The sequence below is a fragment of the Camellia sinensis genome, chromosome 5 (assembly GCF_055761805.1).
Source record: "Camellia sinensis isolate YWXY chromosome 5, ASM5576180v1, whole genome shotgun sequence".
Lineage (NCBI taxonomy): Eukaryota > Viridiplantae > Streptophyta > Magnoliopsida > Ericales > Theaceae > Camellia > Camellia sinensis.
In genome coordinates, this window is record NC_138965.1 from 166,953,482 (window position 1) to 166,980,170 (window position 26,689).

Consider the following 26,689-nt stretch of genomic DNA (forward strand, 5'->3'; position numbering starts at 1 on the left):
AATCGCTAAAAAGTGAGTTTTGCTAAAACAAATAGAAATAGATGTTATTTTTTCTAATAAAAGTTATGGTTTGCGAAATATCTTTTTTATTTAAAAAAATGAGGGTTATAGGTGATAATTTATTGGTCATCTATAATTATTTTCAGATCAAATGAGAATAGCATTGTAAATTTTTTTCTTACATTTTTTTATACAGATACTTTTATTTCGTATAAATTTAATTTTATTATATTTAAATATTGTATTGTAATTTTTAAATTAAAAATAATTTTTGAAAATCATAAATAAATTATTTTATGCCATTATAAAATATAATTTTTTTTAATATCAACTTATTCGATAAACCCTTTCTAAATGGTGTATTTGCTTTTGTTCATTAATATTAAAATTTTAATTAATCTTATTTATTATTAAAAAAATTAATTAGCAATAATTTTATATATTTATATATATAATTTTGTTTCGATTATCCAGATTATTTGATGTAACGCCCTCAGATTAAAACATAAATCATTCATTCACGAGTGCCGTGAACATAAAGAAACGAGTACATGTTCACTCATCAGAGTTAATATTACAAAAGGTATTTCATGTAATTCCAAATGTTTACAACAGAATAAGTGCCCTACGGGCTTACATCTTTCCAAGTTATCACTTGGTTATAACAAAAGAAGAGTTCTAACTCTATACATGAAAAGCCCTAGCCTTGAATATACATTAATCATCAAAACGAATAACAAAAGGGAGTCTTCAACTCCAAAACCTCCCAAGCTAAGATCTTAGAGGCGGCATATCACCTATACCTGAAAAATGGTGTCCCAGGTAGGGTGAGCCAATGCCCAGTAGAGATATGCTAAACAGAATATGAGAATTAACTAAAATATTAGCATCCAATAAATGTTTAACACTTATGAACCATCTTAAACCTTTTCCATAATCAATCAACATTGATACCCACATTTCAATTCACTTCCAGTTATTACCCAAGTCAATTCATTAACATAATTCGTTATCATTTAAACAATTCAAAATGAGACTACAACTCATTTATCAACACGTCAATCATAAACATCTTTCATACACTTCCATAACTTGCCATTTTACAGAACTACGTCCGAGGGAACCGGCACCCAAATGTATATAAAATTTCGAGACTTTCACCCTAGACATTCCGACCAACTTAATTATCCATGGAGTCCATCCCCTATCTCCTCCTGCACAATGGAGTACATCCCCTATCTCCTCCCAAACAAGATACATATACAATGTATTTAAACACGTCATCATATACAATGACCAATTCAATCACATATACAATGCTTACATCCAACTGTCATATTCAATGACATATTCCAATTAATTAGTTTCAATTTACCTAATCATCATGCATTTTCTACAACAATCATTGCTATCCTCCACCGATAGCCCAAAATAGATATATCTAGACAGATAAATAAATTTCTCAATAGAATATATATCACATTTTTCATAGGTGAGTGATTCATCAATCCAACTACACCATTTAATCACAATTTCCCCCAATTTCATAATTTCCAAACCATTTTCATGTTTCCACAATGATCTCACTATTTAAACAAATAATTTGTATAACACAAAGTAGGGCATTCTCCCCCATTTTCTCAAACATTGCACCCAAGGCCAAATTTCACACAACATACCCAAATATTCCCATATTCAAGACCTCACATACATGTGGAACCCCAAAATAGGAAACCCCTCTTTCAAATGACAAAACCCTAACCTTGACTTTACCCAAATTTTCCACAAACCCACCATTTGTACAAAATGACTACTACTTATGTTAAAACCCATATAGGAGAGTAGAACATCCCTATCTCAAGTGTAGAAGCTCAAAGGAGAAGTGGAGAAACCTCAATGACGCCCAAACTTGATTTTCCTCGGATCAAATAGAAGATCTTGAGAAGCTCAAACTTTTTAATGAAGACACAAGGGGTGGAAATTAATAGATCAAGGCCAAAATGTAGAGAGAGAGGGTATTTTAGAGAGTGAAGCTCTTAACTTAGGGTTTTGGAAAGTTTTAGAGAGAAAAATGACAGAAAAAATGATTTAAAATGTCACTTTCGCGATCTGATATACGTACATTTCACTCGAGCGGAGAGTTTGACACTCGAGGGTCAAGCACAAAAATTCGACCTGCTCGAGCTCAATAAAGGCCGCTTGAGCGCAATAAGACCCTCTCGAACGTAGAATACACTCGTCTAGTATTTTACAGAGTTCAGACAGTCGCTCGAGTGCAAGAAGGGCCGCTCAGGCTCAAACCCGCTCTAGCGTAAGAAACTCTGCTCGAGCGTGAAAAACACTTCACTCAGTATTTTTGCAGACGCACAAAATGCTGAGTGATTACAAACCCCGCTCAAGCGCAAAAAGACCCGCTCGAGCGGAAAACCAAAATTCTGGGCAACAAGTTTCTAGACCAACTACCAGCCAACATGTTCAAAACACGCCCAAGACATTCCGAAACTCAAATCCAAAGGGCAATAAGAGGGAAAAACATAAACAACATTAAACCATAAGACCAGAGTTTGAAACATCATAAAGGTCAAGTTAGAAACCAGGATCGCTATAACCTTCCCCCCTTAAAGAATTTCGTCACCGAAATTACAAATTATGTTCAAAAACTACGTTTAGTCATTCCCAACCATGTTATTCCTACAACTTCAATACCATGACCCATCCTCCGGTCATTCTTTTTCACCAACTCGATACACGAGCCCCATATTGAAACGAAATTCACAATTTCCAAAACATTAACAATGTTTAATCAAAATTCGTATTTTCGAGAAGTGTACAAGGCATGTACAATGCTCCCAAGAGCATACAATACATGTGATATTCCATATTCCCAAACATGTGCAATGTCTACAATAAACTCATGTTTCCAAGATATCTATAACATATACAATGTTCATACTTTTCATTAACAACAATTATAATCTCAACACAAAGTTATACATTAGCAAACAAGTCTGGATACTTTTCTCGGACTTCCATTTTACGTTCCCAAGTGGTTTCCTCAACTCCGTGATGTTTCCACAAAACTTTGACCAAGGGAATCATCTTGCCTCGCAAAACTTGGTCCCGCCTATCCAAGACTCGCGCTGGTCTCTCCTTATACGAGGCATCCTCGTCTACCTCTAAGTCGGTCCAATCCAATACATGCGACGGATCCATCTTATATTTCCGAAGCATACTAACATGAAACACGTCATGCACTCGAGACAGCTGCGGCGGCAATGCTAAATGGTAGGCGACCTCCCCAATCTGCTCAAGGATCTCGAAAGGGCCAATAAACCGAGGGGACAACTTCCCACTCTTCCCAAACCTCATTAAACCCTGTCTAGGTGATATTCTTAGAAAGACGTGATCACCCATCTCGAACAACAAAGGCCTCCTTCTACGGTCGACATAACTTTTTTGGCGACTCTGAGCTGTAAGCAACCTCTTATGGATAAGTGCTACTTTCTCCGTCGTTTCCCACACCAACTCTAGGCCCAACAAAGGTGTATTACCCACCTCGGCCCAACACACTGGAGATCTACACGGTCGACCGTACAAGGCCTCAAACGGTGCCATACCAATACTCGATTGGAAACTATTTGTAGACACCCCATTTTTGACCGTCCTCAAGACTTGGACGTCATCGTTTGAACACTCGATGACCATCCATGCTCGTGTTCGTTTTGAGTTCTCAGAGGTCTTGGCTACGCGCCTCGCCTCAAGATCTCTCAACTTATCTGGTTTGTGCCTGGTCATGGACCAAACATTTGTGGTTTTGCTTTTAATGGAAGAGGATGGCTTGTTTGCCATCCCCTCAACCCACTGGCTATGGCATGAGACCATCGGCCTATCTTTCTTGCCACCGGCCAAAAGGGTTAGCCGGTCGGCACTATATTTAGTCGACCGGCCATTGTGTTGGTCGATCGGCCATTTTTGTTGGTCGAACCCTGTTCATCTGCTTTATGCAAATATTTATTGCCAGTTGGCACAACTGGCACGCACAATTAACCCCCTCCATACACATGTATGGAGGGATTTGCCTCTTGTTTAGCTTCTCTTAGAAGCTTTAGAATTTGAGCCTCTATAAAGAGGGAGCTCCTCCTCCCTCCTCAGAGGTTCAGAAAAATTAGGTTAGAGAGTTTAGATATAGTTTTGTATCTATACTCCCTTGTTTGATTATATTTTGTGCCCTAAAGTGAGTTTCGTTGTACTTTTTGCACTACAACACCTAGCATTACACCATCCTTGAGATGTTGAGGCCTTAGAAGGTTGTTGTTAGGGTTCTTGGACTAGTTTTGACCAAAGAAAGGTGCTGGAGCTTTGTTCCTAAAGAAGGTCTACAAGGGTGAGCATCCTTACTTTAGTTTTCCCATTTTTGCACAAGCTTTTAGCCTATCTTGCTTATTGCTTTAAGCTTCGAATATAACTAATAAAAGTTCTGATTTTGTATGTTTTAGAACTTTGTTTAAGGTCACTTTGAGGTTTGGGGTTGTCTCCCCCCTCCAAGGCCATGTTAGGCCTTGTTTTAGGCCATGCATTTTGGCCATTGTCTTGGTCTTTGCATGACCTCTCTACCAATGAAATCTAGAGGATTTTCAGTTATGGAGAGGTGGTTTTGAGGTCCTAAATAGGAGAGGGTCTGTGATATCCCTGTCCCGTAATATGTTAATTGGTCTTTAACATGAATGTGATAATGTGTTTAACATAATTTTGTGTGCCATTATGTGAAAATATGTGGTTTGAATTTCTATCTGTTCACCGTAGAAATATCTGTTTGATTATATGCTTTGGAAAATAAATTGAAGGCCTTAACAGTCACCAAAACCAAAATCGATTGCGCCATTGTGATTGGCATAATTTTTAGAGCCTACGGTGAAGTTTAATTGAAAATTGATTCAGATCAAATTAATTAGATTAAAATGTGGGCATAGTGCTCAAATTCATTAAATATTGGTTATAATGGTTAGTGGACTTATACATAGAAGGCTTTATACACTCAAGCTCTCTCTTTAATCAACTTGGCTGATTTAACTCTAAGAATAGGGGGGAAGGGTCGGCTTAGGGAAAGAGGGAGAGCTCACAATTGAAGTTTGATCTTGAAAGCTTAGTGGTTCTGAAGATTACTCAAAGATTTGCTACAGATTGGAAGAACTGAACCTCTAGGTAAGCTTGTGAGCATGAATTTAAAAGAATAAGCTTGTAAATTGTGTATTCAAGGTGGATTAATGATCAAGAGTAAGGATTGAAGTGGGATTGAGTGGTTTATGTTGAATTGAAGGTCAATGTATGCATGCATGTGTATAATTGTCTTGAATTACATGACTTAGATTGAATCTTGGTTGAAATCCATGTATTTGACCATCTTTTCATCATATGGGGTGAGAATGAGGGTTATATGTCACATGCATGTACAATCCATGAGAGTAGAAGCTTTGAATGCATGAAGTTGTTATGTTAGTGATGAATTTGGTGGAAAATGAGCCATGCATGGATTCGATTTACGAAATTGAGCTTCAAAATGTTGTAATTTAGTGTTTGTATCATGTTAACACACATATATATGAAGTTTGAGCCAAAATCATGCATTTGGAGCCTTTGAATTCGAAGTTGGAGCTCAAGAACACATTCTGGATTTTCCAGAAATTTGATGTCCGCTCGAGCGGGAAAACTGACGCTCAAGAATGAATTTCGTGCTCCCAGTATTTTTGTGCAGGCATGATGTCCGCTTGAGCGGGGAAGTCCATGCTCGAGCGTAGAGCTATGTAGGATGGACTTCCGCTCGAGCGCCAGAATGCACGCTCAAGCGTAAAAATGATGCATCCAACACTTTTTGCAGACATGGCGTTCGCTCGAGCGGGGTAATTTCACGCTCGAGTGCGGAGCCACAAAGAGAGGCCTTCCGCTCGAGCACTAGACTTCAAGCTCAAGCGTAATTTTGATGCTCCCAGTACTTTTGCAGGCCTCAAGGGTCCGCTCGAGCGGGGAAGTCCACGCTCGAGCGGGGACCCTGTTTTCTGAAATTTTGTTTATGCATTCTGAGTTCCGTTTTCTGTTCTCTTTCACTTCTAAGTACTCTTAGGCATACATTGAGCATTGTAATTGAATTAAAGAGATAAGAATAAAGCCTAAAGAGGAAAATGTGAATTTAAGAACGGGTCGAATTGTTTGTGACCCTTTTTGTGTTCATGGAATGTGTAAGGTCAAGCTCCAGGGCAAATCCACAAGCCGATCACTATGAGTAATGTCTTAACAAGATATTTGAAATATACCGTTGTCCAATTGTTTACTTCTATGCAAGTTTTGTAAGTTCATTAATCTGAATGGTGGACAACGATTGATATGAATGATTGGGCCGAAGGCCGATTGATATGAATGATTGGGCTGAAGCCCAATTGATAAGAATGATTAGGCCAAAGGCCGATTGATAAGAATGGTTAGGCCAAAGACCGATTGATAAGAATGATTGGGCCAAAGGCCGATGGACATGAGTGATTGGGCCGAAGGCTGATTGACATAAATGATTGGGCCAAAGGCTGATCGACATAAATGATTGGGCCAAAGGCAGTCTGCTGTAACTGTTTCAAAGATTGTTTATGTATCTATCTTATTTGGTATTATTCACTAGGCGTTCACTCACGGTCATTCATGTACATGTAGGTGAGCCAAGGGACGTCCAGAACCAGCCCCGGTGAAATTGTGAGAAACAGTCAGAGTTTTGAGGAGTCAACCCAAATGTCTCACGCACGAGACTGTCTTCGCTTTTGTCCTTGTTCATAGTTTTTGTTATGTTGGCAAAAGCATTAGACTACTTTTGTATATAAGTCTTGGGTTTGACTGACTTAAACTTGTATGATCCTGTATGCACAATGTTCTGTGTTAGTGAATATTTTGATGTGAGTTATTAACAAATAAATGTTTAGAATGTGATGGTGTGCATATAAGCATAGCTCTATGGACAAAGTTTTAAATTTACTTCCGTTTGGCCCCTTTACTCTGATGAGTTTTATTTGTTATGGTTTGAGGCCGTAGGTAATCTCGCGATTACTGGTCGGTTATGGCCTTAACCCATAGGGGCGGGTTCGGGTCGTGACAGAGTGGTATCAGAGCACGAGTTGATAACTCACACACTTGTCCAAAAGGGCAATAAGCGTCTAGAAAAGACCTAGGATGCATTCATGTGATAAGTATGACTTTGATAGTATCGAGAATGCATCTGAATGTTTCAATATAAACAACTATGTGTTATATATTGTGAATTGTTGCCTTGCAAATTATTTGAATATATATGGTCTGTAATAGATGCATACCTGTGAAACTTTTGTACAAAGTATAATGTAAGTTTAATCAGATGGTGAGAACAAAAGGTGATGAGATAGAGGAATCTTCTACTGCCAGACTGGATGGAATGGAAAGACTGATTCAGGAAACGGCAAAGGCATTGTGGCAACAACAGGAATGGCAACAACAGTGGCAGCAGCCACATCCTCCACCTCCATCTCTGGCACCTCCTGTGCCAGACAATCAGAATGATGACCGAATCATAGCTCTCACCAAAGAGTTCAAAAAAATAAAACCACCACAGTTCCATGGTGGATTAGATCCTTTGAAAGCTGAAGCTTGGGTCCTTGGCATCGAAAAACTGTTTGAAGTGTTTCCGTGTTCGGATACACAGAAAGTGCTTCTAGCCACCTTTATGCTAGAAGACGAAGCAAGAAGATGGTGGATGTTAATGCGTGAGAGTTACAAATATACTGATTGGGCAAAATTCCTGGAAATTTTCTATGACAAGTACTTCTCGCAGTGTGTCCGAGATAGGAAAGTAGCAGAGTTCATGGAACTTAAGCAAGACAGTTTGACTGTAGCTGAGTATGAGGCCAAATTTACTGAGTTGGCCAGATTTGCACCACACGTGATCGATACGGACTATAAGAAGGTGAGACATTTTGAAGGTGGGCTTCGAAGCGACATTTTAGAAAGAGTGAATGTTTTGAAGCTAGAAACCTACATTGGGGTGCTAGACAGGGCCATCATATCAGAGGCTAACATAGCTAGACAGGCTAAGCCAATGACAGAATGGAAAGGCAACAAAAGTCAGGGCATCTTTTCAAAGAAGAAATTTTCAAAGAAGCAAAATACGGGCTCCTCGAATACTTCTAATTCTTCATGAGATACAACCCCGTTGTGTACCACTTGTGGTAATAGGCATCGTGGGGTTGGTTACCGTGTGATCGGAGCTTGTTTTAATTGTGGTAAACAGGGGCATATGGCCAGAGATTGCAAACAGAGCAAAGGAAAATTTGCTACTAGTTCGACAGCATCAGTCCCAAAACCAGGAAATGCTACGAGATCTACTCCCGTCGAAGATACCGTGAGACAAGGAAGAGTTTTTGCACTTGTTCTGGGCGATACCCGGAATGCCAACGCAGTTGTCTCAGGTACCATTTCTATATGTAATCAGGATGCCTTTGTGTTCATTGACTCTGGATCAACACACTCATTTGTAACATGTGTATTTGCATCTAGACTGAGTAGACCTCTAGAATTATTGCCATATCTACTATGCGTGTCTGCTCCATCTGGAGAATCTGTATTGTGTGAAACTGTCTATCGTTTTTGTGACATGCAAATTGGAAATGCCATTCTATATGTGGAGTTGTTACCCTTGAACTTTAGGCACTTTGACATAATTTTGGGCATGGACTGGTTAACTAAATATTGTGCCACCATTGATTGTGTGACCAAACGGGTTGTGTTTAGACCACCAGAACAAGAGGAAATTGTGTTTGTGGGTAACGGGGTAGTGCCTCCACCTTATTTGATATCTGCAATGAAAGCATGTAAATTGATCAAGAAAGGGTGCCAGGGTTATTTGTGCTATGTGTTGTCTGAACAATCTGTGAATGCTGAATTGAATGATATCCCTATTGTTAGAGAATTTCCAGATGTGTTTCCAAATGAATTACCAGGGGAATTGGTAGATAGGGAGATAAAGTTTACTATTGAAACTATGCCAGGCACCCAGCCCATTTCTAAAACTCTCTACAGAATGGCCACTGCCGAAATGAAAGAATTGAAAGAACAGTTGTAAGACCTGCTTGACAAGGGGTTTATTCAACCTAGCACTTCGCCTTGGGGTGCACCAGTATTGTTTGTGAAAAGAAGGATGGAACTTTGCGTTTGTGCATCGATTATCGGGAATTGAACAAGGTAACAATAAAGAACAAATATCCCCTACCCCGTATTGATGACTTATTTGACCAGTTGCAGGGATCACAGGTGTTTTCTAATATTGATTTGAGGTCCGGGTATCATCAGTTGAAAGTTAAGGTAGAAGATGTTGAGAAAACCGCATTCAGAACGAGGTATGGACATTTTGAGTTTCTTGTTATGCCATTTGGAGTGACTATTGCTCCGGCAGCATTTATGGACCTAACGAACCAAATTTTCAAAACCTATCTTGACGAATTTGCTGTGGTTTTTATTGATGATATTTTGATATATTCTAAAGATAGACTTGAACATGAACATCATTTGAGGACTGTCCTACAAATACTTCGAGAAAGGAAATTATTTGCTAAACTAAAGAAATGTGAGTTTTGGTTGGATGAAGTTGTTTTCTTAGGGCACGTGGTCAACAAGGAAGGAATTTCAGTGGATCCACAATAAATAGAGGCAATTGTTAATTGGCCTACACTGACAAATGTGACTGAAGTTCACAGTTTTATGGGCCTAGCTGGTTATTACAGAAGGTTCGTGAAAGACTTTTCAAAATTAGTTGTGCCTGTTACCCAATTGACACGAAAAGGGCAACCGTTTGAATGGAACGACGAAAGAGAAACTGCCTTTCATGACCTAAAAACAAGATTGACCACTGCACCAATTTTGGCACTACCTTCAAGTACGGAGAATTTTGTAATTTTCAGTGATGCGCCTTATAAAGGTTTGGGTTGTGTGTTAATGCAGAACAAAAAGGTTATTGCTTATGCCTCCTGATAGTTGAGGCCACATGAGAAGAATTATCCAACGCATGACCTAGAACTGGCCGCAGTTGTCTTTGCTTTGAAAATTTGGCGGCATTACCTGTATGGAGCAAAGTGTGAAATCTACACGGATCACAAAAGTCTGAAATACTTCTTCACGCAGAAGGAGTTGAATATGCGACAGAGGAGATGGCTGGAACTGATTAAGGATTATGATTTAGAGATTCAGTATCACCCCGGGAAAGCTAACACAGTTGCTGATGCCTTGAGTAAAAAATCAACGGGGAGTATGGCTTGTTTGTTTACTGAATAGAAAGAGATCTTGCAAGACTTTGAGAAGTCTGAAATTGAAGTGGTGATGTGTGAACGGGGATGATTGATAGCCGCTATCACAGCCGAACCGGCAATCATTGAAGAAATCAAGCAGAAACAAAAAGAAGATGAATTCCTCAAGAAAGTGATTGATGAATTTGGTACAAGTCCGAAAGTAGAGTTCAGTATTGAAAATGAAGTGTTGAAATTCCGAAACCGAATGCGTGTCCCTAATGTTCTGGAACTAAAGAAGAGGGTTTTAGATGAAGCCCACAGATCCGTATTTGCTATGCATCCAGACAATAATAAGATGTATCGGGATTTGAAATAAACCAATTGGTGGCCCAAGATGAAGAAAGAGATTGCAGAATATGTGTCAAAGTGTCTCCAGTGTCAGCAAGTCAAAGTTGAACATCAGAAATCAGGCGGTCTACTTCAACCTCTCCCTATTCCTGAATGGAAGTGGGAACATGTGACTATGGATTTTGTTGTTGGCCTACCTCGGACTTCTCGTGGTATGGATTCTATTTGGGTTTTAGTTGATAGACTGACTAAATTTGCACATTTTCTGCATGTCAAAACTATATTTACTACTTATAGACTAGCTACTATTTATGTTGATGAGATTGATCGTTTACATGGAGTTTCGGTATCTATTGTGTCGGACAGAGATCCAAAATTTGTATCTAGATTGTGGAAAAGTTTACAGGAAGCCATGGGGATAGAACTAAGGTTCAGTATTGTATTCCACCCACAGACAGATGGGCAATCAGAACGAACAATACAGAGTTTGGAAGATATGCTTCGAATGTGTGCTTTAGATTTTCAAAGGAGTTGGGAAGACTATTTGCCACTTGTAGAATTTGCATACAATAACAGCTTCCACTCCAGCATCGGTATGGCACCATACAAGGCTTTGTATGGTAAAAAGTGTAGATCACCTATTTGTTGGACAGAAGTCGGGGATAGAGCTTTATTTGGGCCTGAAATTGTGCAAGACACTTCTGAAAAGATCAAAACCATTCGATAGAGGCTCAAAACAGCTCAGGACCAACAAAAGAATTATGCAGATGTTCGAAGAAGGCCTCTTGAGTATGAGGTCAGTGACCATGTGTTTATTCGTGTGTCCCCAATGAAAGGCCAAGTCAGGTTTGGAAAGAAGGCCAAGTTGTCGCCCCGTTACATCGGGCTGTTTCAGATTTTGGAAAGACTTGGTCTAGTTGCCTATAGAGTTGCTTTGCCAATGGGATTTGAACAAATCCATAATTTGTTCCACGTGTCAATGTTGAGGGGTTACCTCCGGGACCCGTTTCATGTGATTGACTATCACTAGGTAGCTATAGATGAAAATATGGAATACGGTGAATGGCCAGAACGAATTGTTGATCGGCAAGTGAAGCAGTTGAGAAGCAAGTCCATCCTAACGGTGAAAGTGGAATGGAAAGAACACTATGGGACGGATGCTACATGGGAAAAAGAGGAGGAAATGCGACTATGCTATCCGCATTTGTTTCCCGACGAAGGTAAATTAAGTTTGGAGGCCCAAACTTCCTAAAGGGGGGAAGACTGTGATATCCATGTCCTGTAATATGTTAATTGGTCCTTAACATGAATGTGATTATGTGTTTAACATAATTTTGTGTGCCATTATGTGAAAATATGTGGTTTTGAATTTCTATCTGTTCACCGTAGGAATATCTGTTTGATTATCTGCTTTGGAAATTAAATTGAAGGCCTTAACGGCCACCGAAACCAAAATTGATTGTGCCATTGTGATTGGCATAATTTTTAGAGCCCACGGTGAAGTTTAATTGAAAATTGAATCGGATCAAATTAATTAGATTAAAATGTGGGCATAGTGCTCAAATTATTTAAATATTGGTTATAATGGTTAGTGGACTTATACATAGAAGGCTTTGTACACTCAAGCTCTCTCTTTAATCAACTTGGCTGATTTAACTCTAAGAATAGGGGGAAGGGTCGGCTTAGGGGGAGAGGGAGGGCTCATAATTGAAGTTTGATCTTGAAAGCTTAAAGGTTTTGAAGATTACTCAAAGATTTGCTATAGATTGGAAGAATTGAACCTCTAGGTAAGCTTGTGAGCATGAATTTAAAAGTATAAGCTTGTAAATTGTGTATTCAAGGTGGATTAATGATCAAGAGTAAGGATTGAAGTGGAATTGAGTGGTTTATGTTGAATTGAAGGTCAATGTATGTATGCATGTGTATAATTGTCTTGAATTTGCATAATTGACCTTGAATTACATGACTCATGTTGAATCTTGGTTGAAATCCATGTATTTGACCATCTTTTCATCATATGGGGTGAGAATGAGGGTTATATGTCACATGCATGTACAATCCACGGGAGTAGAAGCTTTGAATGCATGAAGTTGTTATGTTAGTGATGAATTTGGTGGAAAATGAGCCATGCATGGATTTGATTTACGAAATTGAGCTTCAAAATGTTGTAATTTAGTGTTTGTATCATGTTAACACACATATATATGAAGTTTGAGCCAAAATCATGGATTTGGAGCCTTTGAATTCGAAGTTGGAGCTCAAGAACACATTTTGGATTTTCCAGAAATTTGATGTCCGCTCGAACGGGGAAATCGACGCTCGAGCGTGAATTTCGTGCTCCCAATATTTTTGTTCAGGCATGATGTCTGCTCGAGCGGGAAAGTCCACGCTCGAGCGTGGAGCTATGTAGGATGGACTTCTGCTCGAGCGCCAGAATGCACGCTCGAGCGTAAAAATGATGCATCCAGCACTTTTTGCAGACATGGCGTCCGCTCGAGCGGGTAATTTCACTCTCGAGGGGGGAGCCACGAGGAGAGGCCTTTTGCTCGAGCGCTAAACTTCAAGCTTGAGCGTAATTTTGATGCTCCCAGTACTTTTGCAGGCCTCAAGGGTCTGCGAGAGCAGGGAAGTCCACGCTCGAGCGGGGACCCTGTTTTCTAAAAAGTTGTTTATACAATTTGAGTTCCGTTTTCTATTCTCTTTCACTTCTAAGTACTCTTAGGCATACATTGAGCATTTTAATTGAATTAAAGAGATAAGAATAAAGCCTAAAGAGAAAAATGTGAATTTAAGAACGGATCGAATTGTTTGTGACCCTTTTTGTGTTCATGGAATGTGTAGGGTCAAGCTCCAGGGCAAATCTAAAAGCCGATCACTGTGAGTAATGTCTTAACAAGATATTTAAAATCTACCGTTGTCCAATTGTTTACTTTTATGCAACTTTTGTAAGTTCATTAATCTGAATGGTGGACAACGATTGATATAAATAATTGGGCCGAAGGCCGATTGATATGAATGATTGGGCCAAAGGCCGATTGACATGAATGATTGGGCCGAAGGCCGATTAATAAGAATGATTGGGCCGAAGGCCAATTGATAAGAATGATTGGGCCAAAGGCCGATTGATAAGAATGATTGAGCCAAAGGCTGATGGACATGAATGATTAGGTCGAAGGCCGATTGACATAAATCATTGGGCCAAAGGCCGATCGACATAAATGATTGGGCCAAAGGCCGTCTGCTGTAACTATTTCAAAGATTGTTTATGTATCTAATCTTATTTGGTATTATTCACTAGGCTTTTGCTCACGCTCATTCATGTACATGTAGGTGAGCCAAAGGACGTCCAGAACCAACCCCGGTGAAATTGTGAGAAACAGTCAGAGTTTTGAGGAGTCAACCCAAATGTCTCACGCACGAGACTGTCTTCGTTTTTGTCCTTGCTCATAGTTTTTGTTATGTTGGTGAAAGCATTGGACTACTTTTGTATATAAGTCTTGGGTTTGACTGACTTAAACTTGTATGATCCTGTATGCACAATGTTCTGTGTTAGTGAATATTTTGATGTGAGTTATTAACACATAAATGTTTAGTATGTGATGGTGTGCATATACGCACAGCTCTATGGACAAAGTTTTAAATTTACTTCCGTTTGGCCCCTTTACTCTGATGAGTTTTATTTGTTGTGGTTTGAGGCCGTAGGTAATCTCGTGATTACTGGCCGGTTATGGCCTTAACCCATAGGGCGGGTTCGGGTCGTGACAGGGTCATCCCCTCTCCTTGTTGTCTTTAATGCTTGCATAAATGGCTTATGTGGTAGCATGTGTGTTTAGTTTGTTTTAGCTCCATTTCAGCATGTATTAGGCTTTGTTTTGCTATGATACACCTTGTTTTGAGTTGGTTTAGACATGCCATGTAATGCTTCATACACTTGTCTTGTAATCCCAAGATTTGGCCTTAACATGCATCATGTTGTAACATGTGTTTGTAGTATGATTTTGGTTCAACTCCATGAAGCTTTTAGCCTTGTTGTAGCATGCTTAAGCTCTGTTTTTCATTGTTTTGGTTATGCTTGCACTGTTTTGTATAGCCACCATGCAATCTAGCTTGTTAGCTTTGGGTATTGAATCCTCTAGCATGCTCTATGTGGATCATTTCAGTGGTTTGGCATCACTTAGAATGCTATTTCAGTCCATATTTCATGCTTATAAACTTACACTTATCACTCCTTTAATGCCTTAAAGAGTTTGTGTTTTATGCCTCATCAATGTGTCATTGTGTATGCCATCATGCTTAGGTCATTGGGATGCCATCTAAGTGGGTTTTTGGGCTCTTTTTGACATGTCATAACTCTATTTTGGGTTGCTTAAATCATGCCATGTTTGGTTGTATTAGGTGTAGTGTAGCACCTCTTTGATGGCCTTGCATGCCTCATGATTTTCCCCTTTTGTCTTAGCTTGTTTTGGCTTTCGTCATTGCATGTTTTAGGCTCACTTTAGCATGATTTAGGACTGTTTTGGGTCATACTTACCATATGCTCCTTGTTTTGTGTAGCTTTGGTTCAAGTCCCTCGACTAGTCTTAGGTTTCAGTCTTGAGCATGCCATGCTTGACTTGTTTATGTGATTTGGCATCACTCCTAGCCTCATTTCAGGGCATGTAATGTTGTCACATTTTTATGTTTTCCTTTCCTTTTAAGTGTTCTTAAAAGTTTCCCTTTTATGCTTAAGTTTTTGACCATTTAGCATGCATGTTTGTATGTGCATTTGCCCTCATGCCCTTAGCATTTTGGCCACTGTTTTGGACCTATTAGAGAGCTGTCCATCTTGGTGTAAGACCATTCTCGCATGTTGTTGCATGCTTGCCTTGCATGTTGTTGCATTCTTGGCCTATTAATATGTTGTTGCATGCTTAAGTGGTAGTGCATTTGGCATGCATTCTTTTGGTTTTACGTTGCTTAACATGTTGTTAGATGTTTGCCTCACATGTTATTACATGATTGAATGAAGTCACATGCTTGTTTGCATGCTTGTCTTTGCATATTGTTGCCTTGTGTAACATTGTTGCTTGTATGCTCATTTTGCACTAGTATGCTCGCATATTTAGGTTGCATAGCATCGAGCACGCATTCATTGCCCCTTGATAAACCATGATAGAGGTTGGGAGTCCCTCATTTGTTTTGTGTGCATCTCATTTGACATTAAAATGCACACTTGGCACCTTGGGCCATCATGCGTTGAAATGCGTGATTGATGGCCCGAGGGTCGAGAACCATACTCCTTTGAGTCTTAAACATGATAAGAAGGGTAGTGGTTCAAACATTGCTTTGAAAATGCATCACCATGTCTTGTTTGTCCTCTGCTGTAGCAAAACAGGATTCTGCAGGAAGAGATGGTCGGTCGACCATCTTCAGTGCCGACCGGCTATGAATTGTTAGCCGATATTACCACAAATGGTCGATGACCAGTTCTCCATGGCCGGTGGCCTCACCTCTTGGTCGGTGACCCCCCACAACCCTCAGGGAGTTGTTTAGAAGCAACTTTGAGACTTGTGCAGTGTTCAAAGGTGCAGAGCAGTGTAAACAGAGGCAGCATGAGTATGGCGATGGATTTCCGAGCGGAGCCGAGCGTGCACGCATTCGTACCTCTTCCCGAGGCCTCTTTACTGCTTTCTTAGCTTAATTAATTCATTTAATTAATTAAGTATTGTGTAATATTCAATTAGCTTGTTAGTTAATTAATTTGTATTATTCTTTCGGTCCCTCCCTCGAGAGGGCGCAACTGTGTAATAAGCGTGCGTGTGTGTGATGCATGTCTTCCAACCCCCACTTCTTTCTCCCTTTTATTTAACCGCTTACGATGGTTAGTTTTAGGGCATATTTGATTTAGCATACCTTATGCTATGTATGTTTGCATTCATTCATTTGTATTACATGCACCGGGCTCGGCGCATCATACTAACTGCATAGTATTTCAATTCCAACTTGAATACGTGTATCAAATTGCCACATATCATATGCCATCTTAGATTAGCCGAGCCTATTCTAATTAGATTTCGTATGTATTGCATTAGCCATCTTAACATGGACTTGGATCATACATTTGATTACTAACATGTTCTTGTTTTCGCTCGGAGTACACTGTGAGTGTTTATGCTTTAGCATCTTGCATGTGTGTAAGTGTTAACATGACAGCATGCTTGCCATGAGACTAATTGCTTATGTGATATAATTGCCTGAATGCCTGTGGGTGAAGGTTGGATTACTTGAATTGGAACGATTCATCAAATCCGCATTTTAGCCTACTTACGAGTAGCAAATCTCAAACCATTTCCAAAAAAATGGATATGCGATGCTTTGTTCCAACTTAGGCAATCTAGTCTATACTTGTATGTTGTGCGCATCACATAGTAATTCTAGGTTAATAACCGGAATAAGAGCACATGTATTTTAAAAAACAAGATATCATGCTTAGTACAAGCCGATCTTCGGATCAAGCGAGCGGGGGTGCTCATAGCTGACCTTCCCCAATCGTACCCAAGTTCCCGAGCCAAGGCAACTTTGGTGATGACGGACACGTGGCATTAGGCAACGAGTCAGGGTTTCCTAAATTCCCCCGAAATAAATATTTAGGTGGCGACTCTGTATCTGGCAAAGCAATCCATGTTTGACACTTCTTTCTTAAAAATCAGTTTTCCAAAACGATTTGCCGGATTTGGACTCTTTGGTGATTTATCAATCTCACATAGCACATTATGGGATTAGATTAAGAACCGTGACAATTTGAGTCCGAACTGTGGTAGCATAAATTCCTCGAGCAGGTCCACACTATTATTGTAGGCAAGCTCCACTAAGGGTAGGTGTCTCTCCCACGACCCTTTAAAGTCAAGGACACAGCCTCGAAGCATATCCTCAAGGATCTGAATAGTGCGCTCGGACTGCCCATCAGTTTGAGGATGGTAATTCGTACTAAAAGTAAACCTAGTGCCCAAGGCACTCTGCAAGCTCTTCCATAACCTAGCAATGAAATGTAGATCTCTATCTGAGACAATCGACACTAAGACCCCGTGCAACTTCACTATGTCCCGAATATATAGGTTAGCAAGATGATCTACCGAACCTCTTACACGCATGGGAATAAAATGTGCTGACTTAGTCAACTGGTCAACTACCACCCAAATAGCGTTACTGCCCCGTTGAGTCCTTGGAAGACCCATGACAAAATCCATCGTGATGTGCTCCCATTTCCACTCGGCTATAGGCAAAGATTGTAACAAACCCGCTGGCCTCTGATGCTCGGCCTTCACTTGCTGACAAGTAAGGCACTATGACACAAACACTGCCACATCTTTCTTCATACCCCTCCACCAAAACTGGCGACTCAAATCATGATACATCTTTGTGCCTCCCGGGTGCACTGCAAGGCGTGAATGGTGAAACTCTCGGAGTACTTCCTCTCAGCGAGACTCTGGCACAAACAAGTGGTCTCGGTACCTCACACTTAGGTCGGGATACGCAGTCAAACCCTTCTCTACCTTCCCACTGGAGATCTTCTCCTGGAGGGGTTCTACCTCAAAGTTATCCTTCTATGCTTCTGACACTTGGTTCACAAGCATAGGCTGTGCAACTACAGAAAACAGGGCTGCAGACTCAATAGACTCGCCCAGACGCAAGTCAAACTTACCAAGAGCACCCAGCATCTCCCATTCTCGGATAGCAATACAAGCTACATCACTAATGGACTTCCTACTTAAGGCATCAGCCATAACATTAGGCTTCCCCGGATGATAATGCAACTGGAAGTCATAATCTTCTATGAACTCCATCCACCATCTCTGCCTCAAATTCAAGTCTTTCTATGTAAACAGATACTTTAGACTCTTATGATCCAAGAGCACCTTGAATCTCTCACCATAAAGATAGTGCCTCCAAATCTTCAAGGCAAATATCACAGCTGCTAACTCTAGGTCGTGAGTAGGATAATTTCTCTTGTGTGTTTTCAGCTGACGTGAGCCATAGGCTACTACTTTCTCTTCTTACATCAACATACAACCCAAACCCTCTCGTGAGGCATCACAATACACTGCATAACCCAAATCCCTCTCTAGAATAATCAAGACTGGAGCGGTGGTAAGTCTAACTTTAAGCTCTTGGAATGACTTTTCACAAGTCTCACTCCATACAAATTTGACCTTTTTCCGTGTCAATCAAGTCAAAGGAGAAGCTAGCCTAGAGAAATCCTTCACAAACCAATGGTAATACCCGGCCAACCTGTAGCACTTGTACCCTTTTAAAACTTTTGGGAAGTGTATTTGAATCATTTACTATGTTTTGTGAATCTTTGGTGTTGTTGTATCTTGGTTTTGGATGAGTGAAAATTGATTTAAACTTGTTGGGATTGTTCGTTCATGCTTGTTCGCGTTGAAAAGTTGTTTGGAAACTTGAAAATCATGTTCTGGGGTCGACACCGGTCTTGGTGGTGTCGACACCTTCTCTTTTAGTTGGCCACAAGGGTCGACACCAATCTGGGAAGGGTCGACCCTTGTTCTGAATTTGCTCATTGCATTTTGGTGTCGACACCAGCCTGGGGAAGGGTCGACACCTTGCCTGTTGCACTCTTTGCTTTTCTGCCTGAAGGGTCGACACCTTTACTGTAAGGGTCAACCCTTGTCCAAAATTTGCTTGTTGCTTTTTGGTGTTGACACCAGGTTTTGGAGGGGGGGTCGACACCTGTGTTGCTGTCAAACAAAATGTTCCAGCTTTCTTCATAAGGGTCGACACCTGTGTTGCAGGGGTCGACACCTGCATGTTTTTTTTCTTCAGATTTTTCAGTCCAGTTTGGGCCCTACTTTTTAGGGATTTTGACTTGATCTTTTGGGTTGACTTTGGGACTTATTTCTATTTTAACCTAGTACTATAAATAGGCTCCCACTTAACTATTTTCTTTATTTCTTCTTCTCTTTTCTCTCTCTAAACCGTCAGACACTCTCTCACTTTCTCAAAAAACACTTTTCACTCAAAGATCTTTAGATCTACTGGCTTGAAGGCCTCTCCTCACCTTTCTCATTTGAGATAGATTGTAGATCTCATCAAGGGCTTCTTTTTGGTCCGAGTGGTTCGTGGTTTCGTTGCCGGTGATTTTTGGGTTGTTTTCTCTTCGCTTCAAGAGATAGGGATTTCTTTTATCTTTTTCAATACCTCTCATATAGATAGACATGTGGTAGTTTTTATTGCATAAAAATCATATTCATTATGGATTTTCTTGAAAGCCATAAAAAGGGATCTAGGGTTTGATATTTGTGAATGGTGTTGTTAAATTGTTTGTTGTTGAGTAATTTGGGAAATGATGTACTATGTTTATGAAGAAAGGGAGGAAGGCCCGAATTTTATATTATTGATATAATGAGTTTAAAAGAGAGGGAGTTGAATAATCTTTATATTTTGCTTATATGGGTTGGATAATTGTATTTATATAAAAAGAAAATAAAAAGAGAAGTAACCGCGGTGTTGGTTTTATTTTAGACTAATCACGTGAAATTGAGTTGAGTTATGGTTTTGGTACCAATGGAATTGGTTTTGTAAAATGACGAGAATGAACTCTTAGAAAATGGTTGGAGTTGTGTGGATTGGAAAATAAAGAAAAGTGGTCTTTTGAAAGAAAATGAAATCATCACCCTTTGTAAATTGATAATGAACTTGAGATCGAATTTTGGAACCTTTACATATTCTCACTCTTATTGGATTGAAAGCTTTGTGAGAATTGGATTTCGTTTTTCCTTACGTATTAGATGTAGAGGTGGATAGATATGAACATAAATGGTGGGATTGGATATTTGAAATCTCTCACCTACGAAAATATAGATAGCTTATCTATTTGGAGATTGTATACATGTTTAGAAATATATGTTTTGGGCTATCGGTGGAGGATAGCCATGATTGTTGTAGAAACTGCATGATGATTAGGTAAATTGAAACTAATCAATTGGAATATGTCATTGAATATGACGGTTGGATATAAACATTGTATATGTGATTGAAATGCTCATTGTATATGATAACGTGTTTAAATACATTGTATATGTATTTTGTTTAGGAGGAGATAGGGGATGTACTCCATTGTTTGGGAGGAAATAGAGGATGGAATCCATTGATAATTAAGTTGGCCGAAGTATCTAGGGTGAAAGTTCTGAAATCTTATATATATGGGTGCTGGTTCCCTCAGATGAGAATTCCGTAAAATGGCAAGATTGAAGTGTTTGTGTAATAATTGTGTTGATTGAGAACCCCTGAGTTGTAGCCTCCGTTAAGTGTCTAAATGTAATGAATTGACTTATGAACTGAGATGAAATAAGATAACTTGAAATGAATGGTCATGAAATGAAGTAAGACTAAATAGACTAAAGATGTATCATTGGCTTACCGTGCTTATGGCAGGTAGAGCAGAATTCATTTATCTTTATTGTCTCAGTGTATCTGGGTATATCATGGGTTATGATGGTATTGTTCTAGAAGGTCGTGTTGCCTAAACTGTTAAAGCAAATAGTTATTGATGGCTTGTTATTTTCCTTTCGCATTAATGGCATACGTGTATAGTTATTAATGTGTTGGAAACGGATGTAAGTATTGTGTTGAGATTGTGAAGAATGTAAAAGACTCTGAATACTTGTGAACATATTTTGAAAAGGCAAATAGGTGTAAGTCTGGAAAGTGAAAGAAAACGTAATGGGCTTGGGGAAATTGTCTTCTTCTGAAATTTGTTATAATCATATGAATTTTTGTAAAAAGGTAACAAGAAGAAAGAAAAGTGAATTGCTTATGTTATTGAATGAAATGAACGATTTTGAGAAAAGGTCTTATATACGTATATTTTGTATAAACCGTCACATTACTTATATAGTATGAGACTAAGCATTCATGATCGTAACTATCTGTAAGTTGCTATTATTTAGGATCATGTTGAGATCCCTACTGGACTTTATGTTCATCCCACGTTGCTAATCCTTTTTCAGGTGAACGTCAAGATGGGTTTCAAGATCGAGGATCTTCTTTATATGTTGGCCATGGGGCCTTTTATTTGTGGACAGAATGCCATTGATGTAAAAGGGTTAAACCCCTTTCTTTTACTTTAAAGATGTAAGCTTGCGGGAAATTTATTTAGTTATGTACATGTTGCATTTTCGGATGAGAGAATCTTTATCTATTCTTACAAATGATGTAAAGAGTTTCCACATGTTATCTCTGAAATTGAATAAACTTAATGAATTTGGTAATGGATTCCAAGTAATAAAAAGTGGGGCGTTACACAACCCCAAGAAACTACGGATCTCGAAGATATTCTTAGGTTGTGCCCAACCTTGCACTACCTCTATCTTGGATGCATCTACAGTCACCCCTTTCCTAGAAACCACATGGCCTAAGAATTTAACCTCTCTTAGCCAGAACTCACACTTCCCAAACTTAGCATACAGCTTATGGGCTCTAAGCAACTCAAGCACCGCTCGCAAGTGTTCCTCATGCTCCCCCTTAGAAGGTGAATAAATTAGAATGTCGACCACGAAAAAGACCACAAAGGGATCTAAGAACTCCCGAAAGATCTGGTTCATCAAGTCCATAAACACAGCCGGTGCATTGGTAAGCCCAAAAGGCATCACTAGAAACTCATAATGGCCATACCGTGTACGGAATGCCGTCTTCGGGATATCCTCCTCCCCGACCCTCAACTGATGGTAACCCAATCTCAAGTCTATCTTAGAGAAACAACAGGATCCTTTCAACTGATCAAATAGATCGTCTATACGAGGCATAGGATACTTACTCTTAACCGTAACCCAATTCAACTTTGATAATCAATGCAAAGTCTCAAAGCCCTATCTTTTTTTTTAGCAAAGAGGGCCAGTGCTCCCGAAGGTGAAGTACTAGGGCAAATAAAACCCTTATCTAGTAATTCCTGGAGTTGAATCTTCAACTCACTCAACTCGGCTGGGGAAAAACGATACAGTGCCATAGAAATCGGTGTCGTGCCAGGCACTAAGTTAATAGAGAACTCGATCTCTCGATGGGGTAGTAAACTAATAAGAACCTCGGGAAAGATGTTCGACTACTCACAAACCACTCTTGGCAACTCAGTCCGGGTCTCAACACACTCGCTACTCATAAAGCTAGTGAGAAGACAACTAAGCTCACTCTGCCCTCGCGGATCATACGCCGGTGGTAAGACTCTACCAACCCGATCCCTTAAGAAATGAAAACAGTCACCACTCAAGGTACATACAGTAACCCTCTGGCGGTAGCAATCTATAACAGCTCGGTATGACGATAACCACTCCATACCCAAAATCACATCAAACCTAGACATATCCATTAACACAAAAGAAAAGGGTAGTCAACGACACAAATAGGAGATGCTAACTGCACCAACTCCAATCCCAAAACAAATGCAAATGCAGAAGATATAAAAGAGTGGGATCCACCCATATCAATGAACACATTAGCAACCAAGTTGCAAAACAAAAAGGTACCTCTCACAACAGATGGAGCCGGTACAAGATCTAGCGCTGTAATAGCATACATACACCCTGTAGGTCTCTGATCTACCTGCTCACCTCTCGAAGCATAAGACTGCTGTACAGACTGAGCCGAAGAGGCTCCCTGATTGGCCCTTGAGGCCTGAACTGACTGCGCTGGCTAGTAACTCTGTGTCTGCTTCAAACTAGACGCACCAGGTGTGCCACCCAACTGTGGGCAAAACCTCTTCAGGTGCCTCGCCTGCCCACACTGATAACAAGTGAGCGGCTGGCCTCTACCCCAACTCTGGCCTGAGAACGGTCCGAAGAAGATGCTGCACGCTACTCTCCTCCTCTCTGGGGCCAAGCTAGAGACTTATGGCCCAACTGACCACATTTATAACAGGTGATGTCTCCCAGACTGCCTCTCCCAGAACCCGAACTCTGTACTGGGAAGGTAGACCTCAAATGCACTCCCTAGGACTGCTGAGGCTTAGAACCCCTCTGCCTCTTACCGTCCCCCTGGCCCTCTTGACTCCTCCTAGAGCCCCTCATCCTCTCCTCCTCTGTATGCATGATAGTCTCAAGATGGGCAGCAGCCTCCACAAGGTGCTCATAATCTCTAATCATGGACCCGACAACTCGAAACATGAGTCTGGTCCTCAACTTCTTCTCGAATTCCAGACAACAGCGTTCCTCAGTCGCCACTAACTCCGGATCAAACCTAGACAAGCTAGTAAATGTGGCCTCGAACACCGCTACAGGCGTATTCAACTGCTTGAGCTGAGAAAACTGATCCCGTGACTTCTCCCTCACCATAGCTGGCAAATACCTGTCCTAGAAGGCTTCAACAAAGGCTTTCCAAGTCCCACCAATGCGCCCCCGCACATATTTCCACCATTGACCCGCATCTCCCTTCAGTTAGAAGGACACCAAGGTCACTCACAAAACTCTGTCTTCGATGCCAAGCATCTCAAACTTCATCGTCATCTGCTCCAACCACTCGTCAACCTTCAGTGGCTCCTTAGGGTCACCCAAAACCTCGTCTAGATTCGACCAGAAAAACTCCCTCTTCAGAAAAGACGACCCTGCTTCAGCTATATGGGCTTAGACTTGATTCTCAGCCCTGAGAATGTCCATAGATTCCCTCAATGCTCCTATCATTTCGCGGGCTAAGGCGCCCATGGCCTGCTGACCTATTGGCTCGGCCACGTTAGCCTGACCAACTCCCTCCTCTTGTGCCAGAATTTCATCCGGTATAGGCATCTCTTGCCTCCTAGGCCTACCACGGCTACCACCACGACCTCGTCCTAACATCCTAATAAAGGTAACAAAGGCATTAGCACATTCACAAATGTGTCGAAGCTATTTCACTCGCGTCCTAATACGATGGACAACAGTAATTCACTCCACTTAAGCACATAATCACATAAACACTTATGAATTTCATTTCTGGATAATGACCGTCCCGTGGCGTTTCTAGAGTTCTAGTTAGAAACAACAGTGATCAAGTGCCTTTCCAACAGGACTCCTAGAAACCCATAGACCCGATCAATGTCCTAGAAACTAAATCCCATACCCATATAGCCACATAAACTTGTTATCATATAAGTACATAACATTACACTTAAGTCTCTAACAAGCGAGACAATCCCATTGTGGTACTAACCACTTCCCATGTACCCAAAGTATTCAAACCCGGTACGCTCTAATACCAAGTTATAACGCCCTCAGATTAAAACATAAATCATTCATTCACGAGTTCCATGAACATAAAGAAATGAGTACATGTTCACTCATTAGAGTTAATATTACAAAAGGTATTTCATGTAATTCCAAATGTTTACAATGGAATAGGTGCCCTACGTGCTTATATCTTTCCAAGTTATCACTTAATTACAACAAAAGAAGAGTTCTAACTCTTGCCAAGTAGAGATATGCTAAACAGAATATAAGAATTAACTAGAACATTAGCATCCGATAAATGTTTAACACTTACGAACCATCTTAAACCTTCTCCATAATCAATCAACATTGATACTCACATTTCAATTCACTTCCAATTATTACCCAAGTCAATTCATTGACATAATTCGTTATCATTTAAACAATTCAAAATGAGACTACAACTCATTTATTATAGCGATCCCGGTCTTCCCGTGTCATTTAGTATATTCCAGACTCGAGTTCCGTGGTTGTTGTAGACACTCCATTTTTGACCGACCTTAAGACTCAGACATCATCGATTGAGCGCTCGGTGATTATGCATGTTGTGCTCGTTCTAAGGTTTCGGAGTTTTTGACTGAAAGCCTTGCCTCCGGGCCTCTGAACTCTTTGTGCTTTGGCTTGATTTGCAGACCGAATCTTGTTTTCTCTTCCCTGGAGGGAGGGAGAGGTCTTATAGACCATCTCTTTGTGGTCGTTGACCACATTTTTCGTTTGGAGATTAGTTTCCGATTTTCGGAGCCTTTGGCCGTGCGTCTTGTCTCGGGACCGCTTAATGTTCTCCGTTTGGCGTGGTTTTTGAACCACACCTTGTTTCCTCTGCCTAGAGGGACACTGTGGTCCGGGAGACAACTTTTGTGGTTGTAGACCACTTTTGGTGCTCATGGACTAGTTTTCGGGTCTCTCGGCTGCGCGCTTTGTCTCCTGATCTCTCGTCTTGCATCCGCTTAACGTTCTTCGACGAATTTTGTTTTTGGTACAAACCTTGTTTTCGGTACAAACCTTGTTTTCCTTATTTGGAAGGTGGTACAAGGGTGGGAGACCAGTTTTTTTCCTTGGAGACCACTTTTCCTCCTGCCAGCTAGTTTTCTAGTCAGGAAACTAGTTTTCTTGGTCTTTGACCTTTTCTGGTCGGCCACCACACCACTGCATTGTTTTCATGCTCTAGACTCTCTCCCACCATGGCCGACCAGTTTTGTTTCTGGGAGACCACTTGTGGTGGTCGGTTGACCACTTCAAGTGGTCGGTTGACCACTTCAAGTGGTCGGTTGCTTTTTGTCACCTTTTTGGAGATATTTTCTTCCAGCTGGCACAGCTGGAAGGCACCAGAACCATCCTCCATACACGTGTATGGAGGGATAGCCTTGAAGCTTAGCTTCTTCAAGAAGCTTGAGCTTTTGGTTCTCTATAAGAGAGAATGACCTCCTCCCTCCTCTAGGGTCAGAAAATTGAGGCTTGAGAGTTATACATACATACTTGTATCTATCTTGCTCTTGTTCTTTATTTTGTGCCTTAAAAGTGTAGTTTTACCACACTTTAACACACAAACACACACTCAAACACCATCCTTTTGCTGCTGAGGCGCTTAGGGACTGGTGTTGAGGTTTTTGGTTTGGTTTGAGCTTGAAAAACTTGCTGGAGTTGTAGCTTCAAAAGTGTTCTTCAAGGTTGAGCCTTTAACTCCTTAAACCCTTATTTTTGCTTAAGCTTTTCAACCTATTTGCATGTTGTTTTAAGCTTAACTTCCTACTGCAAAACGTTCTATTTTTCAGTCCTTAAGATCTTTGTTTAAGGTCACTTTTGTATTGGGGGTTGTCTACCCCCTCTTAA